This window comes from Microtus oregoni, unplaced genomic scaffold (assembly GCF_018167655.1).
Source record: "Microtus oregoni isolate MIOR12 unplaced genomic scaffold, Mior012 000032F_ref0000030, whole genome shotgun sequence".
NCBI classification, from domain to species: domain Eukaryota; kingdom Metazoa; phylum Chordata; class Mammalia; order Rodentia; family Cricetidae; genus Microtus; species Microtus oregoni.
In genome coordinates, this window is record NW_024543091.1 from 8,083,368 (window position 1) to 8,107,923 (window position 24,556).

The window sequence follows — 24,556 nt, forward strand, 5'->3', positions numbered from 1 at the left end:
TACACTCACCAGGTCCCCACTGCCTTCGATCTAGTCCATGAGCACAGCGTCTGGTGTGAGTGTTACTCCAGAAACAGGTTTCCATAAAGAGCATCTTCATCATTTTATGGTGGCCCTCTAGGGTTTGTTGGCCTGGAAAGTCCCACATATATTGCTGCACAGCAGGACTGTCTTCTGGCAGCCACAGTTCAAGCATTTACAAAGCCTGGCTGCAAATAGCAAAATATTCCTCTATAGCAAAGACCTCAGTCGTGGAGCGGGGGGGCCTGCCATCTTCTGGCTCTCCCTGAAAAGTCACTGCTGAACTGTGGTCAGGCAGGATGCAATTGACCTTGCGGCTCTATTTGCCTTCAGTGATTGCAGGGAACTCATTTTGATACTCCAAAATGTTTCCAGAGCTTGAAGCATCTCAAGTGAGATTGACTAAAGCATGAGCAGTCCCCTGAGAGTAGGAAGCAACCTTGGTCCTCTCTACACAGTCCTTTCCTAGCAGTAACCAAACTCTGCCTTTTGCTCCCGACCCTATTGACCAGTTGGCTGGGAGTTCTGCCCCACCTAGTGAAAATCAAGTAGTAGATGGATTTCCAACAATTCCCTCCACAGGACACTCTTCCCTTTTTCCCCTCTCATCAAGGCTGAGGCCAACGCTTCCCTTTGTAACTACTGATCATGGGGTGCCTTTGGAGCCTGCCACCCTGTTCAGCCTATGACCTCATCCATACCCTACTTTCTGTGATGAACACTTGTAAGCCACTGAAGATGAAAAGACCTCCTTGTCATTTACGTGATGTTGAAGGGAACATGACCTCACTCCCACCACCTACTTTAATGGAGCAGTAACAGAAGAGTTCTACAGAAGCTTCTGGGGGTGTAGATAAGTTCTGTGAAGACTATAGCAAAGATAACAGAGGTACCAAGCCCTGAGAAACAGCCACAAGGTATGTTTGAACCTGTATCCTGAGAGCCTAGCCAGGTCCCTTTCACATCACATAAGAAAAAAGAGTGCCTCCTGCCTCCAATTTGCTATATCAGGAGTCGTTTCCTGGGCAGCCAAGTCAGAGTCCTTCCCAGTCAGAGGCCACCCCAGACAAAGCCCTTCTATACAGAGGTCATCCCAGATTCCTTAGCATCCAGAGCCCTACAAAGCTAGAGGTCACCTCAGCCAGATTTATGTCCATATAGATGTCCCTTTCCAGTCAGATCTCATTCATTCAGAGCCCACTTTAGCCAGAGATCAATCCAGCCAGAGATCACCCCAGCCAGAGATCACCCCAGCCAGAGCAGTTCACAGCTTGATCCTGGCAGCTCTTTGGATATATTATCCCTCCAACAAACATCCACTGGAAAAACAACATGGTAATACACTGTTATCAATAGTCACAATTTATCTCAATGTACCCAAGCTCCTCTAATGTCTGCATTTTACTCTAATGTATGCAGCAATGCCACTTCTCAAGACGTACTTCTCCTGCCATGTTACAGCTTGGATGCTTCGGTTAAAACTTTTAAACATCTGTGCTGTTATCCGCAAATCAACGTTTTAACAAAGCTGCTACATTTCTCTATGTTCTTGTTCGTTTGTGGAACATTCTGATCTATAACCCTCTTTTCCAAGTCCTCATAAAAACTGTGCAAAGTTTCCTTCTCTTAATGAATTTTTGAGGTTGTTTCTTTTATTTCTGTCAGCTTCTCCTTTATAAAAAGTTAATGTGACGTCACTAAATATAAAAACTTCAGAATTTCTTTCCTCTCATGGCAAGTGGTCCCTGTTCTCACTTTTCCCAGATTGCTTTCTGTTTTAGAAAGAAAAAAAGCTTCATATCTGGTTAAGTAGTTGATCTTTTCCATTTTATTTCTTTAAATTTTTTCTATGACATTAATGTTCATATATGACTTAAATTATATTTTAAATTATATTTTTGATGTATTTTATCTGTTAATATTAATGCCTCGAGATTTATCAGATATTTTTGAATTTTGTTTTCTATGTGTTGCCTTTACCCTGTGCCTTGAATATATTTTACTTAGAAAATGCAAATGCCATCCCTCTCCTTACTAATGATAATGAGTACCTGTTAGCACCATCCCCTAAGAGAAAACCCTCCAGGCAAGCCTAAGGGGCATCTATCTATAGGTTAAGTAGTAAGTCGAGGTAGGAGTACATGCTCTGAGTTTCACCATCGCCATTCTGTGTCCTCCTGAACTGAATTCTGAAAGGAAGAAACAAGCGAACACCAATGTTCACCTCTTTCTTCCTTTTGACTCTGCCATCACTAGCTGTAACAGACTGAACCTCCAAACTGTGAACCAAAATAAAACCAATCTTCCCTGCTTTGCGGGGAAGTATTTTGTCAAAGTTTGGAGAGAAGAATCAATACAGAAAGTTGACCATCCTCCATGAATCAGACACTTGACTTGGTTGAGTATGTTACTAGTTTCAAAGATATGTACAAACTTCCTGTTTTGAGTTCCTGAGCCACATTCCCAATTGAAACCATAAATTGCTAAAGTCTACATCTTAAAACTATCAGTGAACAACCCAAACTCACATGCAGAAAGTATTCAAAATTGTTATTTTTATCTCATCAGGAAACTCCCACCATTAATCATGTGTGTAAACATACAAAACAGTGGTTTAACATTGAACTAATTTGTTGGGGGAAAGATGTGTGCTTAAAAAGAAAAAGAGAAGGGAGGGCCTGGGGTAATGGCCCAGTGCGCAAAACACTTGCTAGACAAGTTTGAGGGCCTGAGTTTGAGTCCCAGAATCAAGATAGAATAGGACAAGGACGTGAGAGTCTGTAATCCCAGTGTCGCTAGTGATGGAAGTTGGAGACAGGAAAATTCCCTGAAGCCTGCTGGTCAGCTAGACTGGCTTACGAGACAGTGAACTACAGTTACCATCATCACAGCACACACACATGCACACACACATACACACACACACACACACACACACACACACACACACAGAGAGAGAGAGAGAGAGAGAGAGAGAGAGAGAGAGAGAGAGAGGATCAAAAAAATAATAATAAAACCAGAACAAGACACTGATGTATCCAGTGACATTTGCTGCTTAGTAATGTCCTCTATGATCCTCCCTGAAGTCATACACACATCTAATGTCTTTTCTCATAAGACCCTTTTATGTAATTCTGATACTTTAAGCATGACCTTTTCTTACTCCTAAGATAGATAGATTGACAGACACAATGTTGAGCAATGTAACTGTTTGCCAAAAACTGTAAGGTTCCTTAGGAACAAATAAATAAATAAATCTAATTACTTACTGAACAAAAAAGGTCCTTGTGAATTAGATATTTCCAAGTAAATGCGAATTCTCAAATGCAAACTAGGGCTCTTGTGTTAGAATTCGTGGGCCTGAACGTGTTTGAGCCGGAAAGGGAAGAAAACATGCTCCAGGTGAGGCTCGAACTCACAACCTCGGCATCAACCGCACATATACTGCTGTATAAGTACCGCGCGCTAACCGATTAAGGTCATGCTCAACCTCCTTAGCGATCAGGGAAATGCAAATCAAAACAACTTTGAGATATCATGTTACACCTGTCAGATTGGCTAAAATCAAAAACACCAATGATAGCCTCTGCTGGAGAGGTTGTGGAGGAAGGGGTTCCCTCATCCATTGCTGGTGGGAATGCAAACTTGTGCAACCACTTTGGAAATCAGTGTTTCGGTTTCTCAGGAAATTCGGGATCAACCTACCCCTGGACGCAGCAATACCACTCTTGGGAATATACCCAAGAGATGCCCGATCATATGACAAGGGCATTTGTTCAACTATGTTCATAGCAACATTATTTGTAATAGCCAGAACCTGGAAACAACCTAGATGTCCTTCAATGGAAGAATGGATGAAGAAAGTGTGGAATATATACACATTAGAGTACTACTCAGCGGTAAAAAACAATGACTTCTCAAATTTTGCATGCAAATGGATGGAAATAGAAAATACTATCTTGAGTGAGGTAACCCAGACCCAAAAAGATGAACATGGGATGTACTCACTCATAATTGGTTTCTAGCCATAAATAAAGGTCAGTGAGTCTATAATTTGATATCCTTAAGAAGGTGAACCCAAAGAAAAACATATAGCTATCCTCCTGGGTAGGGGAAGTAGACAAGATTGCCAGGCAAAAAATCGGGATCTTAAGGGTGGGGTGGGAGGGGGGAAAGGGTAGATGGGGAGAGAAAAGTGAGAAGGGTAGGATGGGGAGAACTTGGGGCAACAGGATGATTGGGATAAAGGAAGGTTGGATAGGGGAGCAGGGAAGCACATATCTTAATTAAGGGAGCCATCTTAGGGTTGGGAAGAGACTTGGACCTAGAGGGGCTTCCAGGTCCCCAAGGTGAGGTCCCCAGTTAGTTCCTGGGGCAGCTGAAGATAGGGAACCGGAAATGATCCTATCCTATAGCCATACTGATGAATATTTTGCATATCACCATAGAACCTTCATCTGGCGATGGATGGAGATAGAGACAGAGACCCACACTGGAGCACTGGACTGAGCTCCCAAAGTCCCAATGAGGAGCAGAAGGAGGGAGAAGATGAGCAAGGAAGTCAGGACCAAGAGGGGTGCACCCACCCACTGAGACAGTGGGGCTGATCTATTGGGAGCTCACCAAGGCCAGCTGGACTGTGACTGAAAAAGCAGGGGATAAAACCGGACTCTCTGAATATGGCGGACAATGAGGGCTGCTGAGAAGCCAAGGACAATGGCACTGAGTTTTGATCCTACTTAATGTTCTGGCTTTGTGGGAGCCTAGCCAGTTTGGATGTTCACCTTCCTAGACCAGGACGGAGGGGGGAGGACTTTGGACTTTCCACAGGGCAGGGAACCCTGACTGCTCTTCAGACTTGAGAGGGAGGGGGAGAGGAGTGGGGGGAGGGGGAGAGGAGTGGGGGGACGGGGGGAGGAGTGGGGGGACAGGGGGAGGAGTGGGAGGCTGGGAAGAGGCGGAAATTTTTTTTTCTCAATAAAAAAAAAAGAGAATTCGTGGGCCTGGAGTCAGTGAGCCTGCCCAGCTCTAACATGAAAACCCAGCTGTGGAGATGATTGCTTTCTGTCTCTCCAGGTGAGAAGGTAGGAAATCAGTCAGCAATGAAACCAAAGGCTACACAGGTTGAACAATTAAAGGTTCCATACATGAGGTGATACACAGAAGAAACTCTGAAGACTGGAGCGAGCTATGGACCAGGAGTTGGGGCTTCTAGGAGCACAGTAGAAGCTGCAGGGTCCAGTGCTAGTGAAATACCAATACAAGAGAGCCTTGGTACTGTGCGGGCGTTTTCCTGCCTGTGAAGCATCAGGCAACTGAGTGTGATTTGTGGTCTGCTTCAAGCTCTAATGAAAATCTTTTTTAAAGTTTTTTAAAAATCATATTCTAGCAAAGGAGAGAAAAATGCAATTGTATAAATTGTATAAAGTACCTAAATAAAAAAAATCATAAAATGCAGAAACCATTAGGAGAGAAAAACAGAAGCAAAGAATAACAGTCAAGTAATGGTTAATTTTGGTTATCAACTTGACTGGATACTAGACCTGGATGGAGGTTGGTGGTCCTTGGTCTTCCCACAGGGCAGAGAACCCTGATTGCTCTTTGGGCTGAAGAGGGAGGGGGACTTGATTGGGGGAGGGGGAGGGAAATGGGAGGCGGTGGAGGGGAGGAGGTAGAAATCTTAAATAAATAAATAAATAGATAAATAAATAAATAAAATCACTCCAAGGTCAGTGACATTTATCACTTTTTTCACTTGATTAGAGTCTATTAAATCAGTTTTAAAAATTAAAAATTGCCAATAACAGTTTTATTGTAGTAAGTGAAACTTAGCAATTTATTGTCTCAGATTTGAACTAAATTTTTAACCTATGTTTTCTTATGGTGGAGAAAGGATGCCCTGTTAAGACCATTTTTCCAATAGGAGGTGTAAGATCGGGGTTTGAATCCTGGGAGAGGGGGGAGGGATACTTTTCCATTTTCCTTTCCTGTCATTCATTCCTATAAGTAGCCCCCAGAATTGTATTCTCACTCTCTGTGAGGCAATTTCTTTTGAAGCAATACCAGAATTAATTTTACACCTTCAGCTTTTAATATTTCCCTTGGGAGACCCAGAGCAGCTGAGACTGTATTTTCAGTTCTCGTCAAAGGATAAAGGCTTCCCTTGACTCTCAGATAATATCTGTCAAGAAGCTTTTTGCCCTTCTCTCCTTTTGCCAGGCTTTGGGTCTTTTCTTCACCCTTTCTTTTCTCTGCTCTAGCCCAAGATCCCTAATGTCCTAATATGACTGCCTCTTGACTTTTCAGCATTCTTTGGTTATATAGTTACTATCTACAATGCTAAGTTCATAAATCAATCTCTGCTCAATAAATTAATGGGGCTTCTATTTCTAGACTAGATCCAGACAGTTACAACATGGATTGCAGACTCATAAAATTTTTGATCGTGTGTCACTTTTCTGGGATTAAAAAGTAGCTAGCTTTCCAAAGATCAGTAGAGAACACACTACGCCTTGACTGGAGACTGTCTTCATTTTTGTTCATCAGCTTTCTCTCTATTTCTCCAATTTAGCACCGTATGGCTTTTTAAAGGCTCTGCCTGAAACTGGTGTCTCCATATGGACATGGCACGTGGCTGTGAATAAACCAAATGGATGCCTCACCTCTCCAGCACCATCACTACTTTGTGGTTTTCTGAGGCTCATAGATGGTGCCCAGCACTGAGAGTGGGCATTTGATTAGGAGAGTGCTGCCTCTGAGCTAAAGATATGGCCGTATTTTTAAATAAATATACATATATGCTCTTACACATTTCAAAGGATAGCCACTATTAACTGTAACTAGATTTAGACAGAATGATAGAAATATAAATTCAGTAAAAATTTGTATGCTGTTTCAGTCTATTAAAATTATTCTAAAATTATTTTCAAAGCTTAGAATCTCACGATGTTTAGTAATGTGCTAATTTTTCTAGTTTCTTTACTCTCTTTAACAAATCCATGCAAATCGATAATTGTGTTACTAAAATTTTGTACATTTCAAGTTCCTTCTAACTATTCCATGAATTAAAATAGGGCAAGGTAGTCAGTAACATTTGAAATCTTATTTTCCTGTTGACACTTCTTGATATAACTTTCTTTTGACTCTTGGTGAAATATCTTGAACTCTTTAGAGATTGTTTCCCTATTTTCAAATAAATTTATTCCAGCAAATTATCTAAGATGTGGTTGAAAAGATTCAACACATAACTGATTATATAAGAATACAAAAATTGCTTTGAATACAGAAAGAAATATTTTTAACTACTGTCATAATCACGATGAATTCAAATTATGCTTTAGTAGTCCATATTTGAAGACCTTCCCAGAAAGAATAACTATTTCATAAATATTCATTATCTAAAGAATTATCTCAAAATTGAAAATATGCAATTATACATCACTTAATGAAAAATATTTCTAAGAAACTTGTCTTCAGGTGATTTTGATATTGTGTGAGCATGATGGAGTATACTGACAAAAACTAAATATCACTATCTTGTTACTAGGTTATAGACTCATAAGAGCATTGTCTTATAAGGACTTTGTCATTACTGTGTGGCACATGACTATATAAATAATGTTTAATTATTTACCATGCTTATTAGAGTTCAATTTCTGTAGTAATTACTGCTAACACTAGTTTATCTATGCTTTTATTCTATTAGTATAAATTGTATCCAGTACCTAGGCAGAATAAACAAATCAAAATAATCATTCTCTTTGATATTTTCCATGACATGTTTTTTTGTTAAATGAAACTAATAGATAACATGAACTATGATTTCTGACATATTAAGGCCAACCAATGAAATCTGATTCTGGATATAATGATAATTACTTGGTTTTTAGAAACATGGTATTTTAGATAACTTTGAATCAAGTAAAATCGTCCTGTGGATTCTGGTGTGTTGTTGGCATGGTTAACATAACTATAAACACATAACAGTTGCATGGACACAAAAATAGGAGCTGAGTTCTGGTTTGAATGACATCACTGTCACTCATTGAGAGCATGTGGAAATGTGGGGAAATGTTCATCTCTAAGGTAAACAAACAAGAAAAAGAGGACAGAGAGGAATTTTCAGGAAGATGGGAGGAATCCAGCAATAAAAAGTATAAAGCTCTTTTAAGAACTCTTGTAAGGAGGCTGCTTGTTTGTCCCAGCTGCCCAGAACTGAAATAATCACACAGAAACCATATTAATTAAATCACTGCTTGGCCCATTAGCCCTAGCTTCTTATTGGTTGACTCATACATATTAATTTAACTCATTTCTATTAATCTGTGTATCGCCACGTAACTGTGACTTACCTGCTAAAGTTCCACCTGGCTCTGGTGGGGCTACATGGCTTCTCTTGACTCCGCCTCCTTTTTCCCAGCATTCAGCTTAGTTTTCCATGTCTAGCTCTGTTCTCCTATAGCTCTCAGCTATAGGCCCAAAGAAGTTCCTTAGTTACCAATGGCATACAGAAGGAAATCCCACATCAAAGAACAAGAAAGGAATGGTAATTGGAGTATTATGGTAAAGCCTTAATTCATGCTTAGTGGACAGAAGTGTCCTTTTTTTTCTTATAAGAATTTAAGTGTGTGGGGGTTGGGAAAGTGGGTATGTGTATGTGTGTCAGCTTCTCTGTGCAAAGGTCAGAGGATAACTTCTGAGAGTCAGTTCTGTCCTTACACCACATTGATTTCAGGAATTGAACTCTGGTGTCAGGCTTGGTGGTAAGCAAGTACCCTTACCACTTACACTACCTCACAAGCACCCAATTTTAATTTTTTTAGTTATATAGAATTATTGTTGTCATAAACTGATACTGTAATTATTATTGAAAAATTCTTAAAATTTTAAGTTTTAATACTATTGGCCTTAAATTTAAGAGAAAACTCAAGCAAACTCCAACCATTTATTGTCTGTACCCAAGAGGGTTGGAAGTAATTTACAAATGTCTTTCAAGGTTTCTATTGGTGTGAGGAGAAACCATAGCCACAGCAACTCTTAGAAAGAAAAACATTTAATTGGAGGCTGACTTGCAGTTGCAGAGGTTTAGTCCGTGACAGTTGTGGTAGGAAGCATGACAGAAGCATGCAGTGTGCAGGCAGGCATGGTGCTAGAGAAGGAGCTGAGAGTTCTACATCTGGATCAGCAGGCCGCAGGAAGAGTTCTGCAAGTCACTAGGCAGGCTTGAGCTTCTGAGATCTCAAAACCTGCCTCTAAAAAACCCACTTCCTCCAACAAGGCCACACCCACTCCAGCAAGGCCTCATCTCTTAAGAGAGCCACTCCCTATGAGCCTATGGGAACATTTTCATTCACACTACCACAGCATGTTAACAATAGAGTCATTCAGAGGTTTGGCATTTTGAAGAAAATGTAAGTGTTCTACAATTTTATCTGCCTCTGGCAAAATGTAGCTCGCACTTCTTTTTTGTCATTTTTTATTAATTTTTTATTGAGCTCTACATTTTTCTCTTCTCCCCTCCCTGCCTCTTCCACTTCTTAAATAATTGCTTTTGTAAACATTCCTTTGGACGGCCATGTATAAAATGCACGAGATGGCACACAGATTCATACTATACATACCTGCAGACTTACTGTCATCATGACAGTCTATCAACACCTTAGACTTGCTATTGTCATGACAATCTGTCAACAGTGTGAAAGATTCTACAACATGCAGACAATGAGATTCTAGAATTTACCCTTTGGTGCTTTAAATTTCAAGGTTATTTCATAAAACCTTAAAATTGCATATTCCTTCACTAAGGGTATTTTTGAAAGAAATTGTGGTACCATCAAGCTTTAACTATTATTCTTTATGTGAGCTGTGAATTTGGTGAAGAGAACTTATTTTGAAAAGTGAATTTGCAGCTGTGTAAAAAGTTACTTCAAAATATTTTATTGTGTTAAATTCTCAAAACAAGGGGCATACACCTTTAATTCTGGCACTCTGGAGGCAGACACAGGCAGATCTCTATACAGTCAAGCCAACCTGGTCTACAAAAAAAGTTCTAGCCCCCCAGGGCGACACAATGAAACTCTATCTCTACAACCAAACAAACAATAGACTTCACACTTGACATACATTTTACTTTACCTCATTGTAGCTGTAGAATTCAGTGATATTGAATATATTAAGAATGGCTTAAATCATCAATACTCTCCATTCCAAACTTTTTGTCATCTAACTGAACCTTCACTAAACGATGACTTCTTTTCCCAGAGCTCCAGTCTGTGCGATCTTGATTCTATCCCATCTCCATAAATCTGACTGCTCTATAATCCACATATAAGAATAATCATCTAAAAGTTGCTTTACTACCCTTAGCTTATTTCTTCAAACAAAACATTCTTAAGGTTGATCAATATTATAGTATATATCAATGTTTCATTACATCTTATGGATGAGCAAAATTCTACTGTGTAAATTTTACATTTTGATTTTCTAGTAATCTATCAATAATCTTTTTCTTACCTTTGGATTATTATAAATGTTGTTGTTTTGAACAGTGATGTACTAATATCTAAGTTCCTGCTTTCAGTTTCTGTGGTTTTATATGTGTGTGTGTGTGTGTGTGTGAAACTACTAGATCATATGCTAATTTTTATCTTTAATATTAAGTAATTCTGTATTTTCACAAGATCTTTAGCATGTAACATGCTCATTGACAATGCTCACATATATCAATTGTTAATTAATGTCAACAACATTTGTTACTTTTCCTTTTTAAGTGACTTATTCTAGCATGTGAAAGAATATCTTAATTTTGCTTTTATTTACCTTTCCAAATTATAATAATGCTCGCTTCCTTTCAGATGGCTTATTGACCACCTTTGGAAAATAGCTGTTCAAATGTGCTGATCAATTTTAAATAGTTTGTTTGATGTTATGGTTATCATTGGATTATAGGCCTTGTAATATATTAGTAGAACAATTTGAGTGGTATTAACACCTTAATGGTGTATGGTTTTCTACCCATGAACATGGATATTTTCCCATTAATTTAAACCTTACTTAGCTTATTTTAGCAATTTCTTTCTTGGTTTAACGTACATATCTTTGTGTTTATATGAACAACTACTGTGAAATGCTCTCCTAACTACCTTTTCAAGTTGTTCATTGGCAGCACTGAAAAATAAACTGGTTTTGTATGTTAAACTTGGACCCTACAGCTTGGAAGTATCCATGCATGAATTTTAATACTGTGTGTGTGTGTGTGTGTGTGTGTGTGTGTGTGTGTATGTGTGTTTCGAGTCTCTAAGACTGGCTATGTGTAAGATTTTATCTTTTCTTAGATATCTAATACTGAACATGTGTGTAATTGATAGGTTATGTGATACATTTATGCTTAGCTTTACAAGGAACTGACAAAAATGTTTCCCAAGTAGCTGTATCATTTTACACTCTCAGTAGCAATGCATGAAATATCCCTCCAGTTGGTCTCCAGCACTTGCTATAGTTACTGTTTTCATTTTAGATACTCAAAATTTAGGTAGTGAATTAATCATTCTTCTAGCTTTTGCTTGAAAATATAAAATTTTCTAGTTATTTGTTAATTATTACTGTGAAAAATACCAAGACCCAAAATAACTTATAGAAGACAGGTTTACTTTAGCTTTGTTTCCGGTGAGCTAAAATCAATAACTACAGGGAAGGAACCCAACTAGAGCAGGAATCTGGCTGATCACAAATCTTCACACAGGAAGCACTGGGTACAAGCAGGAAAGGGGTGAGGCTATACACCTTTGACGTCTCACCCTTGCCTTCCACCAGTAAGGCTACATCTACTAAAGCTTCCATAATCTCCACAGACACCATCCACCAGCTGTATACTCTACAAATGAATGAGCCTGTGGGGATATTTCTCACTCAAACCACATCAGGCAGCATCTGAATCATACGTTGTTTTTATATTTGCAGTTACTTAGTGCAAAATGATGTTGATCATTTCCTTCATGTGCTAATTTATCATTAGTATGTCCTCTTGAATAAACTGCCCTTGCGAGTCTTTAGGTATATTACAATCATTGTGCTCATTTTTCTATTGTTTATTGAGTTTTTATTATACACATTTGTCACATATGTGATTTTAAAGCAAGACCACACCTACTCCAACAAGGCCACAGTTTCTAATAGTGCCATTCCCTATGGGTTAAACATTTAAATGCATGAGCCTATGGGGGCCATACCTATCCAAACCACCATGCAAACAAAACCCCAGTACCAGGAAGAGGTTATATCTTTTTGAGTCTTTGATCCAAGAGGTTGCATAGATCTCCTCAAAGGTTACAGAATATTGCCTATTGTTGTAGGAGCTGCGGGTTGCATTCCGCCACCCAGCTCCTGCCACCAGCTAGCTTTACCCGAAATAGCAACACACAAATTGTATTCTTTTAAACACTGCTTGGCCCATTAGTTCCAGCCTCTTATTGGCTAGCTCTTACATATTGATCTAACCCATTTCTAATATTTTGGGTAGCACCACTAGGTATGCTTACCGGGAAAGATTTAGCATGTCTGACCTGGCGGCTTGCTTCATCACATGTGGCCCAGAGAGGGGAAGCATAGCGTCTGAGCTCACTTTCTCTTTCTCCCAACATTCTGTTCTGTTTACTCCTCCCACCTATGTTTTAACCTATGAGGGCCAAGCAGTTTCTTTATTATAATTAACCAATGACCTTCCTCCATCAGCCTATACTATTGGTTACCTTCCACAACCCAATGGTAAGCCCCTATGCTGAAGACACCATGTGCTTATGTCATCAAAAATGGAGAAATATAGCTGGAACTCAGCTAGAAGCTTCAGACATAATTTTCATAGCACTGGAAGGTACTTTACTTGTGACTGGAGGGGGGAGGCACTCGTCAATTTAACCAAGCTATGGATCATGAAAACTATAAGAGAAACCTGCCTGCAAGATATACTGATACAACAGTGGCACAATACAAGAGAGAAACCAACCACTTTTGTTGGATGTAAGACTCACTCCATAAGACAGAGTCCATATCACGCTGTTAATGAGGCCAAGAACCTGAGACTAGATAGGTCACCATGGGACCTTGGGAAAGACCTACTACAATTATTGTGCCAATATGCTATATAGCATATAACATATTTTGATACCCATAGATCAGTATATTTCTCGGCCTCATTAGAGAAGCTACCTTTTTATGACACATTTGAGTTGATAAAGGAATTCTTGAAAGATACATCTGAAAAGATTTTGGCAAACAAGAGGACCAATTATGAAAGCAGAAAACACTAAGAATAGCATGAAAACTACTTACTAACTTTGCCACCACGTTCCGTTTACCAGATTTACTCCTTTGTTATATAGTAAATTAATAATCCCTAAAGATGTCAATGTTGTATCTTAGCTATCCCTATATCTCCCAGTCTCTCTAGTAGTGGCCTTCAGATAGTAGGTGCTAAGACTATGCTGAAATCCAAAATTGAATTTATTTACTGAATTAGAGACTAAGGTCTTATTAGCTGTTTATTTCATGTAAATAAATTTTTAATAATTAATTACAAACATCTCTGATGGAGATAGTTTATTGTCATAACATTTTAAGTAAATTTTAGTATCTCTAGAGACATAGGAATGTAGTAATCTTACGGAACATTGTGTTTAATTTACAGCCAACTCTTTAGTGTCTATGAAAATGCCACCATAATATAAAGTTTATTTGGAGACATATGTGGCTGAACTATGCAAATAAGTTAATAGTTTATAAGGTCCTGTACTAATAAAGAAAATAGTTCCATATTTCATATGTTGACAATCCCTCAAAGACATAAATTGCTGTTTTGTATATCAAATATAAAATCATCCTAAACTACATACTTTCTGTGTTATATAAACTCCTCAGAACATGTATACTTTCTGTGACGATAAAATTGAAATCACCCTTATTTTCCTCATGTTTTTTATTATTCTGATACTGTTTTGAATTGTTTTATTTTATATTGTTATTATTGAAGCTGTTTAACAGTGAAAATAATACTATCATAGTATTTGTTTTATAACAAAGAAAAGAAATAGTTCTTAGCCTGTGTAGCATTGGTAGGGTTTAGTTTTTAAAATCTTTGTTGCTTAGCAGCTTTTGAAATAAATTTTAGTCTCATTCATCTGATGGAAGTTTTTCCATTGTTTATAAACACAAAGGCAGTAGAATATACAATGACATTCCATTTTTTACAAGAAATTCTAGGAATACTTTTGATACAGCAATGAGATACAGTAAGACATAGACTTTAGCATTGAAAAAGGCTTTGCCAAACTCTAAGCACCAGCTAAGTGGGTCCTTGGGTCCTCACAAACAAGAACACTCCATTCACCACCAGAGTTGTTGAAGAAATACTGTGAGCATGTCTTTCACTGACTCACTTGAAAGTGCAGTGTGATAACTCCATCCTGGTAGATTTGATCAAGAGTAGACAGATTTTATGATGGTGGAGCATCCGCTCTAAAACAATTTCAGAATGAGCTTCTCTATTTATATGCATCTCTCTGTCTCTTGGAGCATCTGAAAGGGTAGTGCATCAGAAAGTACACAGAAGAAACCCCATCTCCATTCTTTTGAAAAGACAGACCACCCTCCAATTGCTTTCTCATACTCAAAACCTGGTCATGAAAATAGGCTAATGATATAGATTCCACACAGTTTCAGATGTAACACTATTATCCTTAAATAACATTTTTACCAATTCCTTAAAAAAATCATTCTTGTATACAATACATTTTGAACATATCCACTTCCTACCCTTTAATTTTTAGACACCACTGAGTCCAATTGTGCTGCTCATATATACATAGAGGTCATCCACTGGAGCATGATTGTTCTACAGAGGAACACATTCCTAAAGAAAAGACTGACTCTCCTTTCGCTAGTAGCCATAAACTGTCAATCACTCCTTACCCATAAGACCATCTCTCCTCCATACAGAATCTTGATTAACTTGAACTTGTGAAGGTCTTATGGAGGCAACCACAGCTGTGTGAGGTCATGAGAACAGCATTCCTACCATGTGCCAAAGCCACTGTTTTGCCCTAGTAGTCCCTGACCTCTGCCCCTTAGAATTTGTCCACTCCGTGAATCTTCCTAATCTGGTAGGAGGGCGATGTCCTCATTAAAATCATTATTGATGTTATGAAATGTCATGGCCAAAGCAAGTTGGTGAAGAAAGGGTTTATTTCAGCTTAGAGTTCTAGATAACAGTCCTTCACTTAGAGAAGTCAGGGCAGGAATTCAAACAAGACAGGAATTGGAGGCAGAAGCTAATACAGAGGCCATGAATAATTGCTCATTACTAGCTTGCTTGTTTCTCGTGGCTTGCTCAACCTGCTTTCTTATAGAACTGTGGTCATCTACCCAGGCATTGTATCACCCATAATGGGCTGACCCCTTCCCCATCATCAATAAGTAAGGAACGGCTCTACATGCTTGGCTATAGCAGATCTTATGAAGTCATGTTATCAATTGAGGTTTTCATCTTTTAGATGACCCTAGCCTGTGTCAAGTTGACATAAAATCAGCCAGCTTAGTGAGTGATATAGAAATTCCATTTATTACTGAGTATCCCACAGTCTCTTATTCTCTGCACTTTGGTAAGTTGTAAATTTCTGTGTTAATTTCCATCCACTGCACAAAGAAGGTTCTTTGTTGAGAACTGGAAGCTTCATTAATCTGTAGGTAAAAATGTCTTTAGAGAGAAAATTGACATTTTCTTCATTTAGCAAAATTATAGTGTATTCATGTCCAGAGTTTATGAGATCCCAAGCTATGAGTTAATTGTCAGATTTATGGTATCAGACAAGCATGTTTGTCTTAAGGAATGAGCCTTAAATTCAGGAATAAAGAGACTGATTGCCTTCATGGCATTTATACCACTATTGCACCCATAGGTATATCTTTCCAAAACCAGTCTTTATTTTGGCTGACAGCATTCATAGCTTGATATAACTACCAATGGCATTTCTCTCTCAGCAGCCTATATATCCCTTTCTGATACTATGAAAGCTAGCCACCAAGATGAAAGCTCCTGGGTCAGTGCTAGCTTGTTTTCCCCAAATCGTATGACCAGAGTGTGTGATGGCTTCAGCAATAGGGTCTTACCCTAGTTCATGGTAGGCAACCAACAGCAATGACAGTAACTTGCATTTTTTCTGGGTAAATTTCAGAAACCCTTAGCTAAAAACACAAGTATAGGTATCCTGAACCTGGCACTGAGCTTTTTTATTTGGCAACAATTGTCTTCTGGGAACAGTGTTCTTTCCTGTGTATAATAAAGTAAAATTGAATGCAAATGTATGTGTATGTGTGTGATATACATATATTATAAAATAATAGAATAAAAAGTTAAAAGGCCTTGGTGAGCCCCCAATAGATTAGCCCCACTGTCTCAGTGGGAAAAAAAAAGTTAAAAGGCTTCCATATGTTCTTTTCAAATATCCTTAATGCTAATTTTTCCTCTTCCACCTCCTTCTTTACCTTACCCTTCCATTTTTTCCCTTCCCACATATACCTCTCTCTCATTATCCTTTATCCCTTGCATCTATCTCCCATCTCACATTTATCTCCCTTCTCCTCCTTATCCTGTGTGTTCTACTATCCTACCTCTCTTAAGATCTTTCTTCACTCTGAATTCAGACACTCTTTTCTAGTTTCCTGGCTTCTACAGCGACTCCACGTTAGACAGACAAAACTAAAGACTATGCTAAAATCCACATAAAAGTAAAAGCATGTGGCATTTGTCTTTCTGGGTCTGAGTTAGTTTACTTAGAATAAATTGTTCAAGTTCCATTTATTTAACAGAAATCTTTTATAATTTTGTCTTAGTTTTGTGTAAATGTAGCACATTCTTATTATCTGTCCATCGGTTGATGAACAATTGCTCTGTTTCCACCTGTTGTGAAAGCACTTGTGTCTCTGTAGTACATATAGTAGATAGAGTTCCATCAAAAATGTTTAAGATTTAAAAAATAACTCAGTGATATATAATGATATATATAATGATAGACTATTTTTATGATAGATCATATTTTTACAGTGGCTTAAGATTAAGAGTGTAGGCAGAGACTGCTCGTTTGCTTCCCAGCCACCCAGTAAAGTTCTAGCTGGCAGTTGGTGTCATTCACCTTCAGCAGCAACAAGGCATCTCTCTGACTCCACCTACATTCTCTCTACATACCTATTTTCCAGATTTCCTGCCTAGGTTTACTCCACTAAGTCATGGCAGAGGTACCTTTACCACCAGCTCTGAGACCACCAGTTGGGAGCCGCACTCACTACCTCAGCTCTGTAAAGCAGATGGCCCATGCTGCCACCAAGTCACTTGCAGCATGTTGCCCACAAACCCCATTTAACTTCTCAGCCTCCAGAAAGAGGCAGAGTTATTTGTACAACTAGCATGAACCAGCAAGTTTTCTTAAAGGAGACACACAGTTTTTGCTGCTACTCTTGAGTCAGGAAGCCTTATCTCAAAGCCTCTGCTTACTTCTAGCAGACAGAGCCCACATGAAAAAATGCTTTTACCATGAAGCTGTGCTTAACTCTGTTCTTTTATGTCTATTAACAATAACGAGATGAACATATCATTAAATATATGTTTAAACTTGTAGGATGAATGGTTCCTAAAGTAATCCCCAAATTAATATGACCTCTGGTTTTGATGGGTCCAGGTACACACATCAATGGGAAGAAACTCTGGTGAGGAGTATTGATAACATAAGAGCACTGTGTATATATGTGTAGGGCTGTAGGCTGTCTTGGGACTTTCATAACCTCCTCTGATCTTTACTGCAGACCCAAAACAACTCAAGATTAGTAAATACTTTAGAAAACAGTGTCTAATGACAAAGGGAAACTCACACTCTGTGCTTTGTATTATCCTAGGTAAAATCACATCATGGCCCAGAACACAAATGTATTCCTAGTATTGTTATATTTTACTTGGTTGAATCTACTGTTGCCTAACACCAATGACACACTAGAATTTTGTCAAATGGCTTCCATTGCTTCCTCTCTCCAGCCCTCCAGACACCAGCAAATTTTCATAAGTAGTTAAATTTATCAGGGACAAAACACGCATACATTAAACACACACACAATGGGTGAGATTGAGATTTAAACTATTCAATCAATATTCATTTTTTAAATCTCATCTTGACTGCCTATCAAGATATATTAAGTCCCCTAAGATTACTTATAGGACTCTGCACATCGCTATAGTCACCTCAAATTCAATAGCTTCTTCAACCTTCATGTTCCTTGAGTTATAAGTCATGATTCATCCATATGGAAATATTGTTCTTCTTCCTTTTCTTCCATTTGGGTGAGAGAACTTCATTCTGCACCCAAGGTGTGGGACAAGTGCTCTGGAATTATATTTCTTAGCTTGCTGCCCAGCTTCTACTTCTTCATAGTTATGAAATATGATGATGGGGTATTATTTAATTTCTGCATATTATTATTAGAGAATAACAATGACATCTTTGTAATTACACAGTAAATACTTTTTAGATGAAACTAAGAAGTTCAGCCCAGATCCAATAGTGCTTTGATTTCTTCACAAGTCATTTTCTGGTCCATCTTTTGACCAGTTTTGCTATTATGAAAAACAAGTTAAAATTTAGCATTTTGTTTTATTATCTAATTGTGTAGAAAATTCTAAGGAATGTAAGCCCTTCTAAGGCCTTAACTTTAGTTTGCTACAGTCCCGGAGGTTTTTAGGTTTATATTCATGATTAAACATTTTCAGAACCCTATTTTTAGTCAACTGCATTGGTATTTCCTACAAATGGTATTCTGTACCAATTGAAACCAGCACAAAAAGGAAAAGGAAACAAAGGCTATGACATTTAGCACTGAGTGGCAAGCTTGCTTGTCATTAGTAAACAGAGACTCTTTTTGTTAATTTCTGTACCCAGAAACTGTGACCTTTGCCTGTTACTCACTGGTGGCTTTAGGCTTACATTGTTTGTATGATTCCTTCCTGAACATTCATCCTTTTTTTGTTTTCCCTTTATTTTTCACTTAAAAATCACTTTATTCTTATCTAGAAAGGAAGATAACCTATGTCTTCTGGCTTTTTGTTGATATCCATGATAAGTATCTAGCAGAAATCTAAAATAGCTCAAAACTCCCAACTCTGACAATTCATTCTAGAAAATATTTTCCTCCTGTTCTTTTTTTGTAAAGCAGCTAAACTGAAGAAAGACATTACAGAAAAATCCCTGTTTCTTAACTGCTAAACTTATTTTACTATGTATTCATCAGTTATAATCAGGCAGGTCAGGCATGACTGTCAAGTTTATACATTTCTTACATATCGTAGTGGCATTTTTCTTCCATTTCCAATGGTACTCAAGATCCTACATTTAACCCAAATACAGTCAGTCTTCATTGTTTGGGGAAATTAACAAGTCACCTACTTTCCAAAATTTGTATTTAGCTCCAAAATAATATCTCAATATTAATATACTCATTAGTAGACAGTATGTATGATAAAGTAGGGGGAAATTGAAGCCTTCTACTATACATTCCAACTGAGGCTGAGGAAGGCCTTGCTTTGTCTTTCTATTTTTACCTCTCTTCCACAAATAGACAGATCTCAGTACCATGCTACTTAGTGCCACACTGTCCCCACTGTTTGATCTCCTTGGTTACTTTTCTGCTTAACAAGCACCCAAACATAGTGCTGAAGCCCTGCCTAGTGTTATGAAGAAAGGATGTCTGTGCTGTGACTACGGAAATATACACATGGCCATTATCAAGAAACCAAATGGCAACAAAGGCATTTAGGATGTACAAAACAAAAGGATGTAGCCAAAGAGAAGCCCTTACACTGTTAGTGGAAATGTAAGGCGGTTCGGTCACTAAAGAAAACAGTGTAAATATGTCTCACAAAAGGTAAAAATAGAACGGCCAGATGACTCAGATGCAAAAGATAAAAAACATGCAAAAGACTCTGTATCTTCATAATGGTGGAAACAATGCTCAACTAGATATTGTTTGCCACCAAGTAAAACAGACAGTGTCAGGAATGGGTTTTATGTTTTAGGGTAGTTGGACAAAAAGGTACCCCATAGTCCCCTAAAATCATCACAGCCTATTGCCAAGGCCACTAGTTATTCTCTACAACCTGATTGTAAGACTCTATTGCTGGAAGACACCACTTACTTCTGTCATCAAATATAGGGAAACTAAGCTGGTCCCTAGCTAGAAGCGTCATTCTGGGGATTAGCATTTATGGTACCAGAAGGTACTTTGCATGCTACTAGAAGAGGGAAGTCATCAACAGTTTCATCTAGCCACAAACCCTGTGAGCTACAACCCAGGCCTGCTTGCAAGATCTACTGTTAAAATAAAGGCACAAATGTTATAAGAATAAACAATCACTTTTTAGTGACTATAAAGCCAACTCTGTGAAATGAAACCCGTATATGACACTGCAAGTCACCAAGAACCTAGGACTAGTTAGATCATAGGCCCAAAGAATGACCTACCTGACCATAGCAATGTAATGACTCCTAGTGACCTTGCTATTTTCTTAGAGCAGAGCACTACTCATCCCTTACCGGAGAAGTTTATTACTTCAATAGGTGTACATTAACGAAGAGATTTACACCTGGACAATGTGGAGAGCGTGAGAGACGTAAGTGCTCAGTCCTAAGTGAGATGTCTTCATAAAACCCCTCACAAAGCTCAGGTAGAAGAGAAAATGGAAAGATTGTTAAGAGTCAGAGGTGGTGGATGTCTTCAAAGAAACGTGTCTCCAGACACAACAGGACTGATACTCACAAGCTGGGGCTGGGAAGAGGAGGAGAGGAGGAATACAAGGAAAACATATTGTCTGAAAACAAATTTTAAATATAGGTATTTTAAGACATACATTAATTGCTGTCCCTTTGTTTTGTTCTTGTTTGTTTTTGCTTTTGTAATGCTTATGACTTTCCAAATCTTCTTTTACTACTCTCTACTGTTCTTGGACAGTTTGCTCTCTTTTGTGACCTCAGAGATGTGTTCTCCTCAGTATGTAGGATTCCTTTAGTTATCTTCTGTATAGTTATCATAAATTTCCTTAGAGTTAGTGTATGTGTGCCTACATGCAAGTGCATGCCTTAATGGTGCTCTATAATTTCACATAGTTTCTTTACTATTTTCTGATTTTTTTAATTTTACTGCTGTCTGTTTATATCTTCACTCCATCTACCTTCTTTTCAAGCAATGAACCATGACCTCTTAGTGAGGTTTCATACAAACTTCCTTATTTATTAACCTTTTAATTTCTACAATTTATCAAATTTTTCAAAATAATTTTGTAACCTCATTGAATTCTTCTTTCCTATTATGCATTAAATTTATTTTCAATCAGATTTTTATTCATATTTGCCTTTGGGTTTATTCAAGATTTTATTTGTGTCATCTTTGATTTTATTAAACATTCTTATTAGCATCCTTTTGAAATTTTTGTTTGGATTTTAATAAAATTTACTCTCACTGAAATACATTACAATTAAACAACTATTTTCATAAGAGTAATCTTGCATTTTTATGTTTATTTTGTTTTGCATAAGGACTTTACTTCTGATTTTAGGCATTAGTTTGATCTTTTTAAAATTAGCATATATATTTTTCCAATTGAAATATTTTTGATGGTCTATTCTTCCTTCCCTCTGTGCTGGTGTTATGGTTCAGAAGCTAGTTCCTGATGTACCTGTTAAAGACATGGTATACAATCTGTAGCTTCATTCCAAAGGTAAACTATCTACTACAGAAACAACCACAATTACTGCATAGGCTTGCTGTGAAAATATAGTCATGGTTAAATAAAAGACTATTCTCTTCAATCTCAATAACTTCTGTGGATATTATTAAAAGTGGAAGTTGGAATTAGTACAAAACTCCCTACTGTGCCCACAGCTTAAACCTATGTGACCAAAATGATCCATTTATAGTCTCTTAATGGCTTCCAAAAAAGTTGCCTTTGGGGCTTAATTTCTGCCCAGGTGTAAGAGGAAATCAGCTGTACCATAGGAGTTCTGCTGGCCTCAGCATGGAGTGTGTGACTAACCTGTGTACTCTCTCCTGTCGTCAGCATGCGCGTAGTGGTCCCACTGCACAGATTGCAATGTCTCTGGCTCTTCTACAGTCATACCCAAGTCTGCATTTGCTGTAGAGATGTATATTCTCATTATTCCAGGACTCAGACTTCTTTGTATCAGCAGTCTTGGCTTAAGTGTGTCTCCGCTGAGTTTCAGTTTAGATCAGTTTACCTGGTGAACTCATGGACTCTTCATTTTCCTTGGCTAAGGTTCTCATTGCATGGAGGGGGCTTTGGAGTTTAGGTATCAGTTGTCCGGATTTGTCTACTCTTTCCTGAAGAGCTGTTTTATTGCAAGGATGCTCTTGAGATCGGCCCCATTCTTTGTCCTTCTCAACAAGCAGTGGTGCCATGACACAGCGTGGTGGACAAGCAACATTGCTAGCTTCGCAGATCGACACAAAGGCAACTCTGCAGGTCAGTTATGCGAAACTTTGCTTTCCTGCCATTTCTTCCTATTTTGTTTACTGATTCAGAAAAGGGGTGTGAATAGAAAGGTAATTAATTGGTGCTCTGTTTTGTGTCCTACCTGCATTCTGATTCTTTATAAATTCAACGTTCTATATTTCTGTATTTTATTTAGCCACAGAGTGTTGCATGCTTTGACCCTCCATTAATTTTCATACTCCTCACACCATCTTGATGTTGTGGATCAAATGTTTTCTTCCAGATGTGTGAGGATACAGGAGAGAGATGACTTTCCCATAGTTGGCCATCTGCCAGGATTTCTAACTCTTCACATGATAACTGATTTTAAGTCTCCATTTTTGAATTTTAACTTCAAGTGTACAAAAATATTAAACACACTAGTGAATATATCTAGGGATTCTCGTCCATCCCATGTTTTGCAGCCACAAGGCATTTCAGGTTCCCAATGATTCCATATGAATACATACTATGTGAAGAAGGTAGACAGATGCCAAACCTCTGTCTGCAGAGACAACTTTTTCAGGAAGAGGAAACAGAAATAGAGCTTGCTAAAATGATTTCCAGGCATGGAAGTCTAAAGAGTTCTGTTTAAATTTGGCTTCTGTATAACAGAAATCACTGTATAATATTTAAAGGGAAAATATAGGCTTTAAATAACACTTTGCGTGCAGACTATAGAAAATGGAACAACTTCTGGGTGTCCAGGAAGGATACATAATATCCTTCAGTCATTCAGACTTCTGTCCTCCACCGAAAAAGCTTTCCTATCCCAAGGCCATAAATCAAGGATTTCCCTCTTTTTAAAAATAGTCTTGTAAAGCTCATGTTTCCCCATAACTATGTAGTAGTGAGCAAAGGAGCTGTCAGCTAGCAGAATGAAACATATGTAACATATGTACAGTTTCTTTATTATACAAAAACTCATTTAATTTCTGCCTCATCATCAGTCCACTTCGAAAGACAAAAATCTCACAGCTGAAGCCCACTTCTCTTTTCACTCTTTGTCTAAAAATTTATAGTGGAAAAAAACCTTTTCTTTCCATTTGATGGTATGTATAGTAAATTAAAGCAAGAATGATCCTTAAAGCCATCTCTATGAGGACTTGAGAGATGGCTCAGTAGTTAAGAATACATCTTCCAGAGAACCCGAGTTTAGTTCCCGATACCCATATCAAACAGCATCTGTTTCTCCAGGAGACCTGATGCCCTCCTCTGGCATCCACATGCACCCACACACCCCGACACATACATAAAGAAAAATAAAGTAAAATACCTCCAAAATCACCTCTATGCTATTTTAATTATCTCTACTGCTACCAAAAGAGGAATTAAGTCAAAAAATCTATTAAATTTACTTAAAACTTAGTTTAAAATAAATTTGTTTTTTTACTTTTCCAGTAACCCCTTTAAAAGTATTTTTGTTAAGTCTTTCAGAATTTCATATGTTGTATTTTCATAACATTTACCCTCATTTGGAATCTCCTCCAAAAACCACCATCTCCCATTCAATACCTATCTAACTTGTGATCTTATCCTTTGTTTTTTCAATCCATTGAGTCCCGTGAGTGCTACCTATTACTCTCTGGTATGTGGCCATTCTCGTGAGCATATTAGAGTCTATGACCACACCCTTAAAGAAAACTAACTCTTGCAATATCAGCAGCTATTAATTGCCAATTGCTCTTCAGCTAAATGTGGGACTCGATATACTCGCCTCCTTCTTCCATGCTCACTGTTTCTGAATATTTTAGGACTTGAAATTCTTTTTCTTTCTAGTTCTCATGGGCAAGGTGAATAGAGAGTCTCAAGACTATGTGTTGCCTCTCTATCCCTAGCCTGTTGATTTTCTGCCTATGTCATGGCGCAGAGAATCCCACTACTATCAGAGGCTCACCATACATGACAGTGCCTCATCCATCTCTATTGCAGTCCTTGGAGTGGAAACATCAACAGCTCAGT

The 24,556-nt window shown here is 38.1% G+C and overlaps 1 pseudogene; it reads right to left on the reverse strand.

Moving 5' to 3' along the window:
- The window catches only part of LOC121465953, an 81,544-nt pseudogene extending 59,023 nt beyond the window's left edge, over positions 1-22,521 (reverse strand).
- Positions 22,522-24,556: the final 2,035 nt, after the last annotated feature.